Source organism: Eptatretus burgeri, chromosome 6, assembly GCF_056783735.1.
Source record: "Eptatretus burgeri isolate ZD-2024b chromosome 6, Ebu_testis_v1, whole genome shotgun sequence".
NCBI classification, from domain to species: Eukaryota; Metazoa; Chordata; class Myxini; order Myxiniformes; family Myxinidae; genus Eptatretus; species Eptatretus burgeri.
Genome location: NC_140966.1, coordinates 104740310 through 104757642, shown reverse-complemented (window position 1 = coordinate 104757642; position 17333 = coordinate 104740310).

Sequence of the window (17333 nt, the reverse complement as noted above, 5' to 3'; positions counted from 1 at the left end):
TTTATTTTATTTCTATTTAATTATATACGTGAACACTGTGAAACACAAATGGCCATTTTTTTGGGCACTTTCAAAGCCTTTCGGTTAACAGTGCTCAGATCAAATATTACGGCATTTTACATCATCTCGTCCAATCAAATTTGCTGCTCGCATACTCCACCCCTGGCCTTTTCCTCAAGACTGCATGGCGTAAGGTGTTCAATGGACTCTCTCATTGAGGAAGCTGAGAGGTGGGTTCAGTGGCAGATTATTCCAGAGAGACATCGTGCGATTGTGACATTTTCCTGCATTGAATGGCATGCTCCATGTATCAGACCAGCATCAAGTTATTTCCATGACAGCGGAGTGGGAAGCATCTGCTGGAAGCCTGACTTTGGGATTGTGTATGGCATAATGTAGAATGAGCTACAAAGAGGAAACCAAGGTTGTTGTTGTTGGCATTAAAGATGTTATTTAAGTTTATGAATAACAAACCGGGGATGAAGACGCAATCTTGAGGCACTACAGCCTTTCCTCAGAAATAAGAAAAGATACCATTGAGGGAATTGATTGTGTAAATAGAGCAAGTCGGCATGCCAGGATTGAAGGTGGCATTCGCTTCCAAAAGCTAAGAACTTAGCAAGCAGAAAGCGGATGCTGGGTAGTGTTTGTTGAATGCCTACGGGATTGTTGCGTGACCACATCTTCAGCACCAGCCATGGGGGCTAAACCTGGAAGGTTTTGAGTGATTGAGCATGTAGTTATAGTTCAGGTTTTTCTGAATTTTTACTCCTTTGTTGTATTACTACAATGGCAGGAGAAAAAAAATCCATCTTCACATGCACTGATGAGACACTAATGCTAATATAACAATAAATAAATAAATAAAGACGGTTAAAATAAGACAAACACCGAGCAATCCCTTCCGCCCCCTCCTCAGACATATTTTCCGATGAGCTGTAAACAAGGCATGTGACGAACGTATAACACATTTATTTGTCTATGGCAGGAGGCCATTTACGTGCACACACGTGTGGGGGTTGGGGGGGGCAGTCAGCGTTTGCAAAATAATAAATTAAAGAGAGGCAGAGGTAGGAGCAGATTATCCTAAGGAATGGGGTTGGGTGAATGGAAAAGGATAAAGAGTTAAGGCTTTTTGGGGCATCAGCCCAGGACCTGTACTCACCTGCCAGTGAGAGGATCAAGGGCCCTGGTCTCTGATGACATACGAGAAAGAGCAGGAGTGATGTGTAGGCTCAGGCAGACAAGCAGGCTGGCCCATCAGCAAATGGATAGCTCAGCAGATCTGTACAGGTCAGCAGACGGATATCTCAGTGGATGGAAGTGAATCAACGGTTGGCAATCCACACCGCCTCTCCTCTCCTGTCAGTTATTGAACTTGCCACCAACACAACTCAAAACGCTCTCCAGCACCTTCATATATCTGCACAAAGAGCAAGGTGCCCATACCATTGTTCACAGCATGATCTATCCACCCAAAATCCCAGTCCCTCAGACTCTGGTTGAATTGTACATGTGTACAAGTATAACGGATGTGGAGTGGCGGGTTTAAGGGGGGGTATCTGTATAAAAGGGAGGGGAATTGTGGGAAGACACCTGCTTTGTTGGACTAACTTGTGACTCTAATTAATTGTCTTTTGGTCACTCAATGTACAGGGAAATGAGTGAGTGTAATCTGGAATAGGCAAAGCCGAGAAGCGAACGTAGAATTCTTCTTACATTCGCTTCTTAAATATATCAAATTAAACAGTCTTTTTGCAATGAAAAAATAATTATTACCTTCACAACAACAACTACACCGCCCAGAACAGGATCTCATCTAAAAAAAAATATATTACCTCAACATTACCTTCACAACAACTACACCGCCTAGAACAGGATCTCATCGAAAAAAAAATATTACCTCAACATTACCTTCACAACAACAACTACACCGCCTAGAACAGGATCTCATCTAAAAAAAATATATATATATATATATATATATATATATATATATATATATATATATATATATATATATTACCTCAACATTACCTTCACAACAACTACACCACCTAGAACAGGATCTCATCCAAAAAAAATACATTACCTCAACATTATACCTCAACAATATTACCTTCACAACAACTACACCGCCTAGAACAGGATCTCATCGAAAAAAAAAATATTACCTCAACATTACCTTCACAACAACAACTACACCGCCTAGAACAGGATCTCATCTAAAAAAAAAATATATATATATATATATGTATATATATATATATATATATATATATATATATATATATATATATATATATATATATATATATATATTACCTCAACATTACCTTCACAACAACAACTACACCGCCCAGAACAGGATCTCATCTAAAAAAAAATATATTACCTCAACATTACCTTCACAACAACTACACCACCTAGAACAGGATCTCATCCAAAAAAAAAATACATTACCTCAACATTATACCTCAACAATATTACCTTCACAACAACTACACCGCCTAGAACAGGATCTCATCGAAAAAAAAATATTACCTCAACATTACCTTCACAACAACAACTACACCGCCTAGAACAGGATCTCATCTAAAAAAATATATATATATATGTATATATATATATATATATATATATATATATATATATATATATATATATATATATATATATATATATATATATTACCTCAACATTACCTTCACAACGACAACTACACCGCCTAGAACAGGATCTCATCTAAAAAAATAAATATTACCTCAACATTACCTTCACGACAACTACACCGTCTAGAACAGGATTTCATCTAAAAAAAAAATACATTACCTCAACATTATACCTCAACAATATTACCTTCACAACAACTACACCGCCTAGAACAGGATCTCATCGAAAAAAAAATATTACCTCAACATTACCTTCACAACAACAACTACACCGCCTAGAACAGGATCTCATCTAAAAAAAATATATATATATGTATATATATATATATATATATATATATATATATATATATATATATATATATATATATATATATATATATATATATATATATATATATATATATATACATATATATATATATATATTACCTCAACATTACCTTCACAACAACAACTACACCGCCCAGAACAGGATCTCATCTAAAAAAAAATATATTACCTCAACATTACCTTCACAACAACTACACCACCTAGAACAGGATCTCGTCCAAAAAAAAAATACATTACCTCAACATTATACCTCAACAACATTACCTTCACAGCAACAACTACACCGCCGAGAACAGGATCTCATCTGGAAAAAAAAAATTCCTCAACATTACCTTCACAACGACAACTACACCGCCTAAAACAGGATCTCATCTAAAAAAAAAAATATTACCTCAACATTACCTTCACAACGACAACTACACCGCCTACAACATGATCTCATCTAAAAAAATAAATACTAGAAGCGAACGTAGTATTGGTTCACGAAAAAATATTTTCACAAAAAAAAATAAGTGACTACTATATTCGTTATTGTTGTGTGTCTGTCTGTCTGTCTGTCTGTCTGTCTGCCTGTCTGTCTGTCTGTCTGTCTGTCTGTTTGTCTGTTTGTCTGTCTGCCTGTCCCGAGCATAGCTCCGTGGGTTTTGATCCGATCCTGATAAAATTTAGGTGGGAGGTTTATATCATGATCTTGTTGTGTTTTCCGGAGAATGGGCGTGGTGCGCCCATTATGGGCGGAGCCACGCCAAAAAACATGTTTTTATGGGGTAGCCGATTTCAATTTGCATCTTCTCCTTGGGGGTTTGTCGAATCTGACAGGGGTTTCGGTATTTGGTTAGCCCAATGGCACCTGCATAGACCCACAGAGCTCGATTTTTCATCTTCATCCCAAGGTCAAGGTCACAAGGTCACGAACTTAGAAAATTGCGATTTTGACATAAAAATCCATCTTCCGAGGGGTTTGTCGAATCTGGCAGGGTTTTGGTATTTGGTTAATCCAATGGCACCTGCATAGACGCATGGATCTCGATTTTTCATTTTCGTCCCAAGGTCAAGGTCACAAACTTAGAAAATTTCGAATTTTGACATAAAAATCATACAACCGCCCAAACTTTGAGAGCTAGGATGACAATATTTTTTATGCATAATATTGAGGTCATTCCCCACCTAAAGTCTTGAAACCATTTTGCTCTTTCTCAAACACCTTGCCTGTGGCGCCCCCTTCAAGTTTGTTTTTACGCTGATTTCATCAAAGTATGGATAATCCGAGGAGTGTGAAATGCCATATAGCCTATATGACGTTATATTGTTCCTGGAATGTTGCAGAGGAAGTTTTGCACCAAAGGTCATAATCCTTGACCTTTGATCTTTAAAGTTCACAAAGGTCAACTTTTCAAAGTTGTGGGAACCGAACCAGGTTTTCGACCTTCTTCGACGAACTAACTCCAATAAGCTATAGTACGTATCCTGTTTCCTTATTTTAATGTCCACAACATTGTTTTGGGACCTTTAAAGGTTATGCAAAGGTCAAATTTTTAAACTTGTTGAACGAAACCGGGTTTTCGACATTTTGCAGCTAATAACCTGTCACCCGCACCACATCATGTTGATCATTTTTATAACTTGGTCAAACATTATCACATCATCTCATCCTTGACTTCTGAAACAATCTACATCGTCAAATACTGCTCGTGAACCATCGTCGTCTTCAGACTTGTTCTTCTTACATTCGCTTCTGACTTTACCTCGAACTTGTTCACAACTGTATACGCAATTTCCGGTTACTTCAGCCTGGATTCGGGATCAGCGATCAAATAATATAAATCACGATTAAAAATTATTTTTTGATGATGTGGGAGATATCTTTATTAAAATCAGTGGAGGAAATATACACCATGTCTGATATTATTTGGGTCTTTCATCTCTCCGACGATGCCTTTATCTCCCGACATGCATCATTCCCCATGACAAAAACTGGAAACAAAAAAAAAAACCGGAAGCAAAAAAAAAAAAACGGAAGCAAAAGGGTCATCGCCAACGACACGGATTCCAAATAGCCAGGGGTATTGTGTTGTTGTTGTTGTTGTTTCCTTTTCTCTCATGTGCACACGTTAAGTATGAAGCTCACTGCGTTCGCTATAAATAACCCTATCCCAAAATGTGCATATAAACCTGGTACAGACATACATGAAATGTCCACTAAACCCTTTGACACCTGTGTGCATCGCAGGACTTTCATTCCTCCCATTTTTTTCCATATACATTTCAATATGTTCACAAACATTTTGAGTCACACCAAAGACTTTAAAAATGGTATTGCTGCTTCCTTGCTTGATGTCAGCATTTAAAAGGATAGACCATGGACAATCCCCATCAGTTGGCATCCATGGGGAGGAGGAAATTCCCCTTGAGGAAATGCCCCACTGAGTGCGGTGAGAAAAGCGGTGCCATTGTTGTGACGTTGCTGGTACCCAGTGTATCCTGGGGAGTGACGTCACTTCCCCCAAGCTCAGTGGTGGTGTTAATTGCTTATCTCATAAGTGTGTGTGTGTGTGTGTGTGTGTGTGTGTGTGTGTGTGTGTGTGTGTGTGTGTGTGTGTGTGTGTGTGTGTGTGTGTGTGTGTGTGTGTGTGTGTGTGTGTCAGTCAGCTCCATTATGAGCCTCAAACCTTGTCCAAAAAAAAAAAAACAAATCCACAGGCTTGACCTCTTGTTTCCAACTTAGAGCCTCCATCCATTTTTATAAGAGAGAAGCAGCAGTAAATCTAAATATGACCAACCAGGACAAAGCACAAATTGATGATTTCAGATTGGGCCGTTCAAGAAGAGGAAAGACTTGATGTTGATTGTGACATCCTGTAAATGAGCCGCCGACTCCGTACTATGGGACATGGTCAAAGAAGATGATGATGATGATGATGATGATGATGATGATGATGATGATGATGATGATGATGATGTGTTCACACGGCCGACCACATGAAATGTCTTCAGTTCTGACATGTACAAGCGAGTGCTGTCAAACATTATCCTTAAGAAATAATGTGTGACATCTACGTTTACAGCAGCTACAAATAATTTAAATTTGCACAATAAGAAACTCTCACCGGAATTGAAGTTGGTTTGTTGGTTATTTATATCAGAGGTTTTTGTTTAGTTTGTCTTCCAGTCTGTTATAATGATGCCATTCTCTTTGAAGTGGCCCTCATTTTTGTTAGAGTTTGAAACTGCGATGGCATTGTCACCTTCATTATTAGTTCATGTAAAAAATGAATGCTTGAAAACTCTTGATCATCCGACCAGAATATCTGAGTTATTTTTTGACATTCTTGCGACATCATTCTTTATGTTCTTTATAATTGCTCGTCAATCGTTGATTCACTTTGGACCTCTTTCATGCTTTTTTCGCAATGTTTCCAACAGCAGAAGCAGCTGAGCTTATTAAATCGTTCTTTTCATGATGGTCGTCTATTCCCATTCCAGTGTCAAGGAGTCTCTCCTCATTCCCTGTTCTACACCCAGACAGGTTTCTTAGGTTTGCAGTTCCCTTTGGCAAAATAAACCCTCTCGGCTTGTTTATAAGGAGACAGATATGGTCAATACCATTCCTCGAGGAGCTCTGAGACATCTCCATTTTTGTAGTTTCGACAATTCGTACTTTCTTTCAAGAAGCATTTATTAATAAAAAAAAAATAACCCAATTGAAAATCTCGAAGATTAACTCCGACTGAACCTCTCTTAAGTGAATTCTGATCGATATAATTTCTCAATTGAAAGAGACAACACAATCATCTTAATTGGTGATTCCAAAATTCCCCCAAATGGTATAAAAGATGATGAGGGTTGCATCTTGAGATTGTCTCCAACGAGGGAAGAGTATGTACTTTACAAAAAAGAAATTGTATTTGTCATTATCTCACCAATATAGCTCCCATCACAAATCAATGACTACACAGTTCATCGATAATAAATTTACACCAGAAGATATTGAAATGGCATTTTGATTGTAAAAGAGTCTGATGGTCTCACCATTTTTCGCATTAAAACCTAATAACTCTCTAAATTAATCATCAATTGTAAAATCGTCTTTGTAACTTGATATCTGGGATCACAAAGCAATCGGCGAGGGTAAGCCTCCTCTGACGCGCACAATCCAATGATGGCCATATTTCTTTCTGACCGCCATATGACCTTGACGTTCAACATTTATGGATAAAATGTAGATAAAGAAAATGTGTCCCCATCTACAATCTGTCCATAAAACTGAACATTATAAAAATTGAAGGAACATTATTCAAGTTATGATCGAAAAGATGTTTTTGTTAATTCGGTCACAATCCGAAAAAATAGTAGGTCAAGTACACTGATCAAATATCAGGTGCACAACTTCAGTGCAGGCACACTATTCCATCCATCCATTGGGACCATACACTGTGCAGAGCGTTGGTGCTGCCTAAGCAGTCTCTTTGGCTATTGGGTACAATCCTGGGCGGGTCGCCACTCCACCACAGGATGCTGGCACTCATTCTGCCGACCTCGGAAGGATGGCAGGCAGAGTCAACCCCATATAGTATTAATTTAACAGCTGAGGGGGATTTGAACTCAGGATCCTAGGATCCCAAGCCTACCTCCCCCACCATTAAGCCAACTCCAAGCAGGCACACTATTGTGATGCAAAATATATTGGATGGTCAAGCAGTCTGAGATTCCGCATTGGCAAAATTGAGCGATGACAAAAAAAAACGTGTTATTTTTTCAGACCACCATTTGACGTTGACCTTTAACCCAGAGGGGTATGATGTCGATTCAGCATAAATGCAACTTGCTCTAAGCTATCTAGAGAGGGCAATTTCGTTCCGATTGGACAAACCTCAGTTGAGTTATGGAAATAAATTCAAATTTTTCTATAATTAGGTCATGACCTTAAAACTAGGTCAAGGTCATAAAAATATGTCAATCCTGCATCCCTTTTACTCCCATTACACTGGGCTGCATTTGAAATTTTTTTTTTCAGAGGTCTAGGTTTTCTCAACGGTTCCTATATGTTTTTTGCATGCTGAATTAAGAAATGGATCTAATTTCGCTCAATCAGGTCAAGTTTTTCAAGCTATCTCAATTTTTTGGAAAAAAAATAATCAAAATTTTTGTTTTTTTAATTAGCATTTTTTAAATTCAAAATCAGACTTACATTGACAGAAAATGTACAAACTATACATAAAATGATACACAAGTACACTTAATGTGGAAGAAAGTGCCTTCTCAATTACTTTCATTTCAATTTCAGAAAAATATAGATAAATCGTTGTTTCTGGCAACACCCAACTTCAGTCGCTCCAGCAGTCGCTGTTTTCCTTCGTCCTTTTAATGTTGAATTTCACATTAACGGTACTTGTGCGTCATTTTATATATAAAATAATTTTTGAATAAAATAAATAAAATATTTTTTGAATAAAAAAAATTCGAATTAAAAAAACAAAAATTTTGATTTTTTTTTTTCCTTAAAATTGAGATAGCATAAAAACTTGACCTGATTGAGCGAAATGAGATACATTTCTAAATTCAGCATGCAAAAAGGATATAGGAATCGTTGAGAAAACCTAGATCTCTGAAATGACGCAGACCAGTGTTATAGATGCAAAATTTCATTCAGGAAGTCCCAGCCAGCTTCGAGATACAGCTCGGAAATTGGCAGGAAAAAAAAAAGGAAGGACAACGCTCCCCCCTCCCCCAAAAATGATGGTTTAGTACTCCGAGAGGTCAAAGAAACTCTGTGGCACCATTAAAAAATTCAGGGTACCAATCGGAGAAATAAACCCGAGAACAGCTGCAAGCCTCCCTCAATCCTATAGTTGGAGGCTTAATGATATTTAAGCTATATAATTAATTTTGAAGTATATTTTTGAATATCCCTATTGATATTATGAGGATCATCATTTTGTTCCATCATCAGGCGAGGAAAGCCGGAGCTTGTATCTGAGCAATTTCATCCAGGACAGATATTGATTGTCTTGCGTCTTCCTCTTGCAGAATTATAACCATGCTTATTGGGGTTTTCTTTGTGATACTGAAAGGGCTAATGGACATTTCCACTGACAATAATGCCGTTTTGTATTCCTTTGAGAAGTCAATTTGTAAGGGGTGCACTGCGATCGCTCACAGTGAAATTAAAGCTCTTGATTGTTCTTTCCTTCCTCAAACAAAATAGAACGAATGTAATCACATTTAAAATAAAATAAAAAAATTATTCTGCAAAACGTGCTCATTAAATGATATAGAAAAAGAGATAATATATGTCATTATTCTTCCTGTATTCAGGGTAACAATTCCAACATCATCTCAACTATAACTGCAAATGGCTGTTTCTCTTTTTTTTCCAATTACTTTTTTTTCTTCAAATATGGTGCAGTCGTGCACCTGGATGTTTCGAAAGAGGAGGTACAGGATATTTTTCATTCCTTCTCATCACAAAAGAAAACATTCAGAATGCTAAATAATTTTGATTTTCATTTGTTCATCTAAAACAGCTGGTGCTTTGTTAAAGCAATATTGTTCATCCCTCATTTCTGACTGCCCACTAATAATACACAAGTACTGATTTAATTATCAGGGATTTCTTATTGAGAAGGAAACATGAGTTAGTTCTTGAGATAGTTTCTCTCCAAGATATATACATAGCCTGTGAAAAAAAAAAAAAAGCCTGGAAAAAAAAAATTGTGAAAAAAACAAAAATTGAATCACATTCAAAATTTCTTTCAAGTACCAAATGAAAGAGCGCTCCATTCAAATGCTGTATTTTCAAATCGTCACTAGAGGAAGGCAATTTTGCACACCCAGCATACTCAGACAATGGAATTATACAACGACATAGTTGTGTTCTCCTAATCACAAGCAGTTTCTTCAAGTTGATTTTTTTTTTTTTTAAAGGTAGAGGTATCAACTTGTAAAAACAATTTGAACTCATCGTGTTTTGAGAACGTAACTGTATCTATGGGTAATTCCATTGGCAGACAATGTTAATCTGGTCCCTAGAGGACTTTGTTACACATTTTTATTTTTTGTAGACATAGTCGAGGCTCATGGAAGAGCTTGAACTAGTACACTGAACGGATCAGGACGCAACAGGCCAAAAAGAACAGCAGAGAGAGAGAGAGAGATGGGGGGAAACACCAACAGCAGAGTTGAAGGCAAAGATAGAGACAAACTTGGACAAACAATCGGTGTGGGGAGGAATGGGGGGGGGCAAGAGAGGATGCAAAGGGTGGACAAGACGGATACAGGAGGAAACTCTCAGGAGGGAAAACTGGCAATTTGGAAGAAGAAGGGATTGGGGTGGAGTTTGGGGGGTTAACAAGGGTGAAAAGATCATGGTTTTGGATTGGGGACGATCTGAGATGGTGGTGAATAAGCTGTCTTGAAGACCTGGAGGGAAGAATGAGGTTGGAGAGGATGTAGAAGTTGGTTCCACAGAAAAAAAAGAGGAACAAATTAGTGAAGGTGAGCAGTCATCCTGGATTGAGGGAGTTTCACCAGAAGGGGGTTGATGGTGGACCGTTTGTGCCCTGCAGAAACCTGGGGGGGGAGGGGGAGGAGACAAAGATCAGAGGGCGCAAGACCAGAAAGGAGGCGATAGAAGACGGAGAGACCACCCACCTTCCTGTGATGGTGAAGTGATTGTTTTTTTAAGACCTTGTCGAGGCTCGTATGAGAGCTAACACACAACGCACAGCAAGGGGGGCATGAGACAAGAGGGGCGGGAGAGGGAAGGACAAAACAGTGGGGAACAGAGACATTAGGAAATCTGTGGAAGGGAGAGGGATGGGGCAGGGAACACGAGGTATACAAGATGAACATTACAGGGACTTTCAGGAAGGAAAGCAGGGAATTTGAAGGAGGTGGATTTGGGGTGGATTAACAGGGGTAGCAAAGATCGAGGTTTTGGATGGGGGAAGAAAAGAGGTGGTGCTGAACAGCAGTTTTGAAGGCCTGGATGGAATAATGGGTTGAACAGAGTGTGGGAGTTTATTCCAAAGGCGAGAAAAACGAGGAATGAAAGAGTTTAAGTTAAGCAGTGATTCGTGATTTTGGTAGTTTTACCAGAAAGGGGTTGTTGGCGGACCTTGAGCGCCCTGCGGAAATATGGTGGGGACATATCGCAGACAAAGCAGGGGGGGGAGCGAGACCAGAGAGGAGACGGTAGAAGACAGAAAGACCACCGACGTGCCTGCGGTGAGAGAGTGAGAGGCCCAAAGACTCAGCCTCACCGCGGGAGATACCAATGATACTAAATGCCTTGATTTCCACACTGTGAAGCCAAGAAAGGTAAGAGGCAGGAGCACCAGCCCAGAGGGGAGAGCAGTACTCCATCAGGCTGCGGACAAAAGCTTTGTATGATAGGCACTCCTGCATTCACACACTCCCTGGCATTCCTAGCACCACTATTATAATACTGGTGTAATCCTTACTGTATACCTACTTTTGCAGCCCCCTGTATATATGTATGCATGTATGTATATATGTATGCATGTATGTATATATATATATATATATATATATATATATATATATATATATATATATATATATATATATATATATATATATATCGAAACATGTGGAGTGTGCCGAGCACTCTGCTGATCCCCATTGGACACAGTCCACACCAAAGCATCGCCTGCAACACAGAAGCCTCAGCCTGGTTATTCTGTCAAACAGACAAAGATTATGTGGTCATCATCAGTTGAACATCAAACGTAACGACCGATCCGGATTTATGGTTTATTTGCCTTCATCAGGATTATGCACTTTTACCGTGTGAGACATAATCGGTGGTGATGCTCACCATGTCAGTTGGTGCGTCTGATGTATAAACGACAAATGTGGTCATCATTGGTTAGATATTTATCAGTATGCCATCCTGATGCATGCAATAATAATGCCTGTAATTTTATTTCGCACCAAATATAATTCTAATTACAATGAAAATTACAGGTCTCCGTTTAAAAAAAGATTGCAGGGCTCTCCACCTCGTCTCCATCAACAGCAATGCACTTTTGCCAACGTTGAACCAGGCACTGTATTAACATTGTAAAACCCCTTGTGACAACATCGGAACCACTCAGGAACCTTCTTCATCATGGCATTGTCATTCTCTCAGTCTAAGTGTACCTTGCGTAATCCATCCTTTTGCAAGTCAAAGAGATGGTAATCTGAATGTGCAAGATCCTGACTGCAAGTGGAATAGTGGAAGACAGTCCATCCCAAGGCCAAGATTTGCCTCCCATGTATGCAGACTGGTGTGAGGCCAGGTGTTGTGATGAAGAGGAAGCACCTCGTTTATGTCTCGGTATTCGTACAGGTTGAGCTCTTCGTATTCAGTTTCATTAATGTCTCAATGTACCGCTCCGAGTTATTCATGGCAACCTTTGGCATAAGAAAGCAAGATCCCCTTTCTGTCCCAAAACACAGATGCCATGATTTTACCCACAGAGGGATGCATTCTGAACTTCTTCTTTGCTGGTGATATCTTATGGTGCTACTCCATAGATTGTCGCTTCGTTTCAGGGTCATAATGGTGAACCCATGTCCCGGCACCTGTGAATAAGCGCAATATAAATTGCTCACCTTTGGATTTGTAGCATTCGAAAAGTTCAAACACAGATGAACTTCAACTCACGGTTAAGAAATAAACTGCACATTTTACTGTTTCCATTTCTTTTGTCCAACTGTATATATATATATATATTTGACGGGGTGGTCGCTAAAGCAGCCCAAACAAGTTAAAGTGATGTGCTTCAAGAATAACCAAATTCATGGAAACTGCACTGGAGCAGAAAGCATAGTTCCTTCTCTGAACAGAATCTGTATACCGCAAGTTATACAGACAGGTTATTATCTCAATTTCTCCCCCACCCCCAACCATTCCCCCTTCCTCAAGAGATCAACAAAATGCCAAAAGGGTTCACGTGCACAGGAGGCGGGAATGAGGTGGGCACTTGTTATTAAAGAAAAGCAAAGGTTTATTAGGAGATAACATTAAAAAAAGAGAATCCTGAACAAAACATAGACTTTTTGACAATAAACAGAGAAATAAACACACTGAATGATCAGGTTTAAGGATCTATGGCACCAAGCACATACACAACTTACAATCATGCCAACCCAAAGGCTCACGGCTTTTCACATTGATCCGAGGTTCATGGTTCAGCTTGTACGTAAATTACTTTCAGGCCAAAGCGATTAATACACATCAATGTAATTTAACATTCATCTTTTCCTTTCCCATAATCCCTACCCCAAAACAGTCCTCCAATCCTGGCTGCCTTTCCCCAGTTAACTGTCATGCCCTCCAAACTCTAAAGATATCCTCAGATATCTGTCCCTCTCCATAGCCATATCTTGTGAATGAAAGTGATATATCAAATGTGATGACTGTGTGTGAGGCTCCTTCACCTAAACGTGGCTCGACGATCCTCATATCCCAAATATCTCCTCAAAGCTGGCAGTGATTTTAATTGCCACCATACCAGTTGGCTCTGGTATCGATTTTCACACCACTCTCACCCGAGAATTTTATTTTATTATTATTTTTATTATATTCAAGGCCTTTTCTGACACCAGGCCTCATTCAATGTTGCATTTCCAACTCATATTTGCCATAATATCTCCCACTCTGTTTAACATGATCATGAACAGTACACATCTTCCCATCCAACCTTTCCTGTATTTTGATGGCTCACCTGAGTGACTCAGATCAGGTTCTCTTAAAATTGTCTGTCCCTGGCAGTCTTCAGGAAACCGTAATCGGGCAGAAGGGTCTCTCCTGAAGTTCACCACCTCTTCCACCAACTGGGCCACTATCTTTTTTATTATTGACAACACCTGAGACTTGTTATCCTTAAATTTATCTTTCTATCTATCTCTCTCGATGAGTTCATACGTTCATATCCAGCTATCCTGCCCAATATATCATTCCTGGTGCAGAAATTCAAGTGGTGAGGCAATTGCCAGAAAGCAGCTTGCATTTTCCTTCTGTAAAGCCAACCCCACAAACAGCAACCTCCAGTCTCTATATAAAGCTTGCAAACATCGTGTATCTGTCCTCAGAAATGCCAAAACTCTATGTCACGCCTACCTGAAGCCTGAACTTACAGGTCTTTCACTATCCACACACAACTTTGTGACAGTTGGGAAAGTCTGTCCCTGGAATATATTCCTCATCAGTTCTCTCACTCTTGAAGTATGGCATCACGGTGGACACCGCTGTTGCTAAGGGCATTGTATCACGATGGACACCGCTTCCATAATTTGGGCCTTGTCGAAAAGGCTAAAGTCTCTGATCCCTCTCTTTCTCTACCTATCCTTGCTCCACCTGCAGCTCTACCACTTCCCTGAAAAATCACAGGATGTAATGTTCCTCAATCCCAAGGTAGAGCAATTCCTCGCCATTCGACTGCTTCACTGCCGCTGGTCTTGATGGCATCAGCATTGTGTTAATCTTGACTTTTTCTTTTTTTTTCTCTCTCGCTCTCTTTTTCTTTCTCCCCTGCTTTTTCTTTTTCCAATTAATTCCCATTGGGTAGCCTGTCTGCACCATGTAAAATAAATTACCAATTTATTCAAAAGATAATTACCAATAAATTACAGAAGAACAATTACCAATGTTATCCCCAATTCATTATAATGATGTCAAAACGAACCCTTTCAACTACAGAGCAGTCATCCTCCCCAATTATAATCAAAGTAATGGGATCGATAATTGCAGCAGACCTCAAAACTCTTCCTTTTTCAAGTAATCTGAATAAAGGAGCACAACAAGGACCACACCATAAAAACCTACATTTTGTGAAATACTTGTTTGTTTGTTTTTTGCTCGCTTAAATTAATATAAATCTTGATCATCTTCCTCTCCCTTCCACCACGCTTCATTTCAAAGGAAGGTGTCTGTATCCAAAGACAACGGCAGCTCAGCTTATGTTGCCTTCTCACCTTTAATGATTCTGCTGATACGATGTTTGTTACAGGCAGACAGCTGGCTTAGAGAGGAAATAGCTCACAATGATCAATCAAAAGCAAATGGTGTCGAGAAAATTTTCCATTACAGAATCTGGACAAAAAAAATTAAAAACAGTAAGGTCATTTACTGATCTGCAGTCATTAATGTGGATAAACAGCAGATGATGTAAAAGACAAAAACATGATTATTTTTGAGCTCCATTTATTTCCACACTGCAAGCAATTGAAGTAAGCACAGCAGCAATCAAGACTAACTACTGGTTTGGTTTCCATTGAGCAATTTAAATAAGTACATATAGACCATACACTTCCCCAAAAAACATTTAGCAGAAAAATTCACTCCAACATGAAAAAAAAAAACAACATATCGATCAATATTTCTGTCAACGTACGTGAATATACCAAAATATTTCAGAAACAGATATTTAGCCATTTTCGTGAACCAGGAGTCACAGCTTTGAACACGGACCCCAGAGACCAATTCAGAGGCACAAACAGATGCCGAATGAGGCCCTGAGGCTTTCCGATAAATGGAAGAATGTCCTTCACCACGTTGTGACAAAAGTTTAACTCGTCCATCTTGCACATTGAGGACAATATTATGTGCAACTGTAACACGCATGTGTGATGTTCATGTAGAGGATAGCAAAGTGAATTCTGTAATTGATCAACTTTGCCACTGTAAATACGGCTGTTCTTTCATCGTTTTATTTTTGCCCTCCTCAACACTCCAACAAATCACATGAAGATTTTCAGAATTTTCAGCTATAAAAGGCACGTACGTGGAACATTCTGCTCTGTACGTACATCGGTGAAAAGATGCATGTGAGTGTGAGTTAAGTGTTTGAATGAAAATCACAATCGTCCTCAACTCATGGAATGAGTAAAAATGCGGCCATTCATGAGGCCGCACAATTCAGAGTTCAGTCTAGAAAGAGGATTTGATGGGCACCAACCAAAGCCCTTTGGTTTAGTTTTGTCACCATGAGGGTGAAAAGACTGGGCTTACGAAGTGAGAGTACGAAAGTGCAAAGCCCTGATGGGGGGAGGGTTCCAGGGCATGCGGGTTGCAGGCTCAATTCCATCGATCGCAATTTTTTTTCACAATTAACCCTCCATGAACATGTACATGAGGGTTCTTAGTAAAACACTGAACCACAGGACGGGACAAGAAACCTAAAACAAGAGATACATTCTGCGAGCAACAGTACAATGGTATTTCTGCTCATTTGAGAGGTTAACTTGCACTCAAACGGTACAAGGTGTGATCAATCTGCCCAACAAACTATTTATTTTTAAAAAATTGGTCACCAGGGCAACACACCTGGCGGTACAGGGAAATTTTGATTCCAGGATAGATGCAATATTAATAGATGGTGCATGTTATTACCATTACAAGTGTAGAAAAGATTCCGGTGTGACTTAATGATTAAAAACATATCTGCAATCTGGGATGGTAAATTGGTCGGGCAGGACAGCAAAATAATCTAGCAAGACAGAAATTGCCGGTATGTAATTATAGTTAGGTTAGGGTGACTTGGACCGTTTTCGCACCAACAAAATCATTGAGAATATTTGCTGAAAGGTCCCCGACATGTCCAGAAATTAAAGAGTCGAATCTGCTTTTTACACGGTCGATCCATCGCATTGCAGTTGTGATCCACCACATGAGAGTGACAGGAAATGCCCCTGAGAATTGAAAGTTTATGAGTTGTCGTGCATGGAATGAATGTTCGGAATCTTTTTCCAGTGAATTCTCTTTGCACACCATGAGCACCTGTCATCTCGTTTAGGTGGGTGCTTCGGAGTTTATTAAATGGGCGAAGCGTGCATTCCAGATTGCAAAATGAAAATGCCAAAACACAATGAGCAATAGGAGAACAGCACATCACGTGATAAACGGCGTGGATTGACAAAATCTTCCCAAAGGCAAAATGATCAACCATCAACCGTGACTCTGTTTGCCAAGAAATTTGAATTACAATTGTTTTCATGTAATTTTCTGAATACATCAAACTCAAAAGTATAATTCTTAAGGTAAAGATCATTTTTGGAATCGAAGCATTAAAGTATGTTGAAGGCAGTGCCAGCAGGAGCGCTGCACTGGTGGGCACCATGCCATTCTGTTTGTGACATTAAGGGACAATTTATGTGCAAAAAATTTATAGTGTCCGTCCTGCAATCGATGTAAGAATGTAAATTACCAGTCAGTTACTTAATTAAGGGCAAAGCAGGAGCAGTTTCTTTGTATATGTCTGTGTAAACAATTAATATTGCAAAGATGTTTGACATTGCTACGGTGTTTAGGCTATGAGT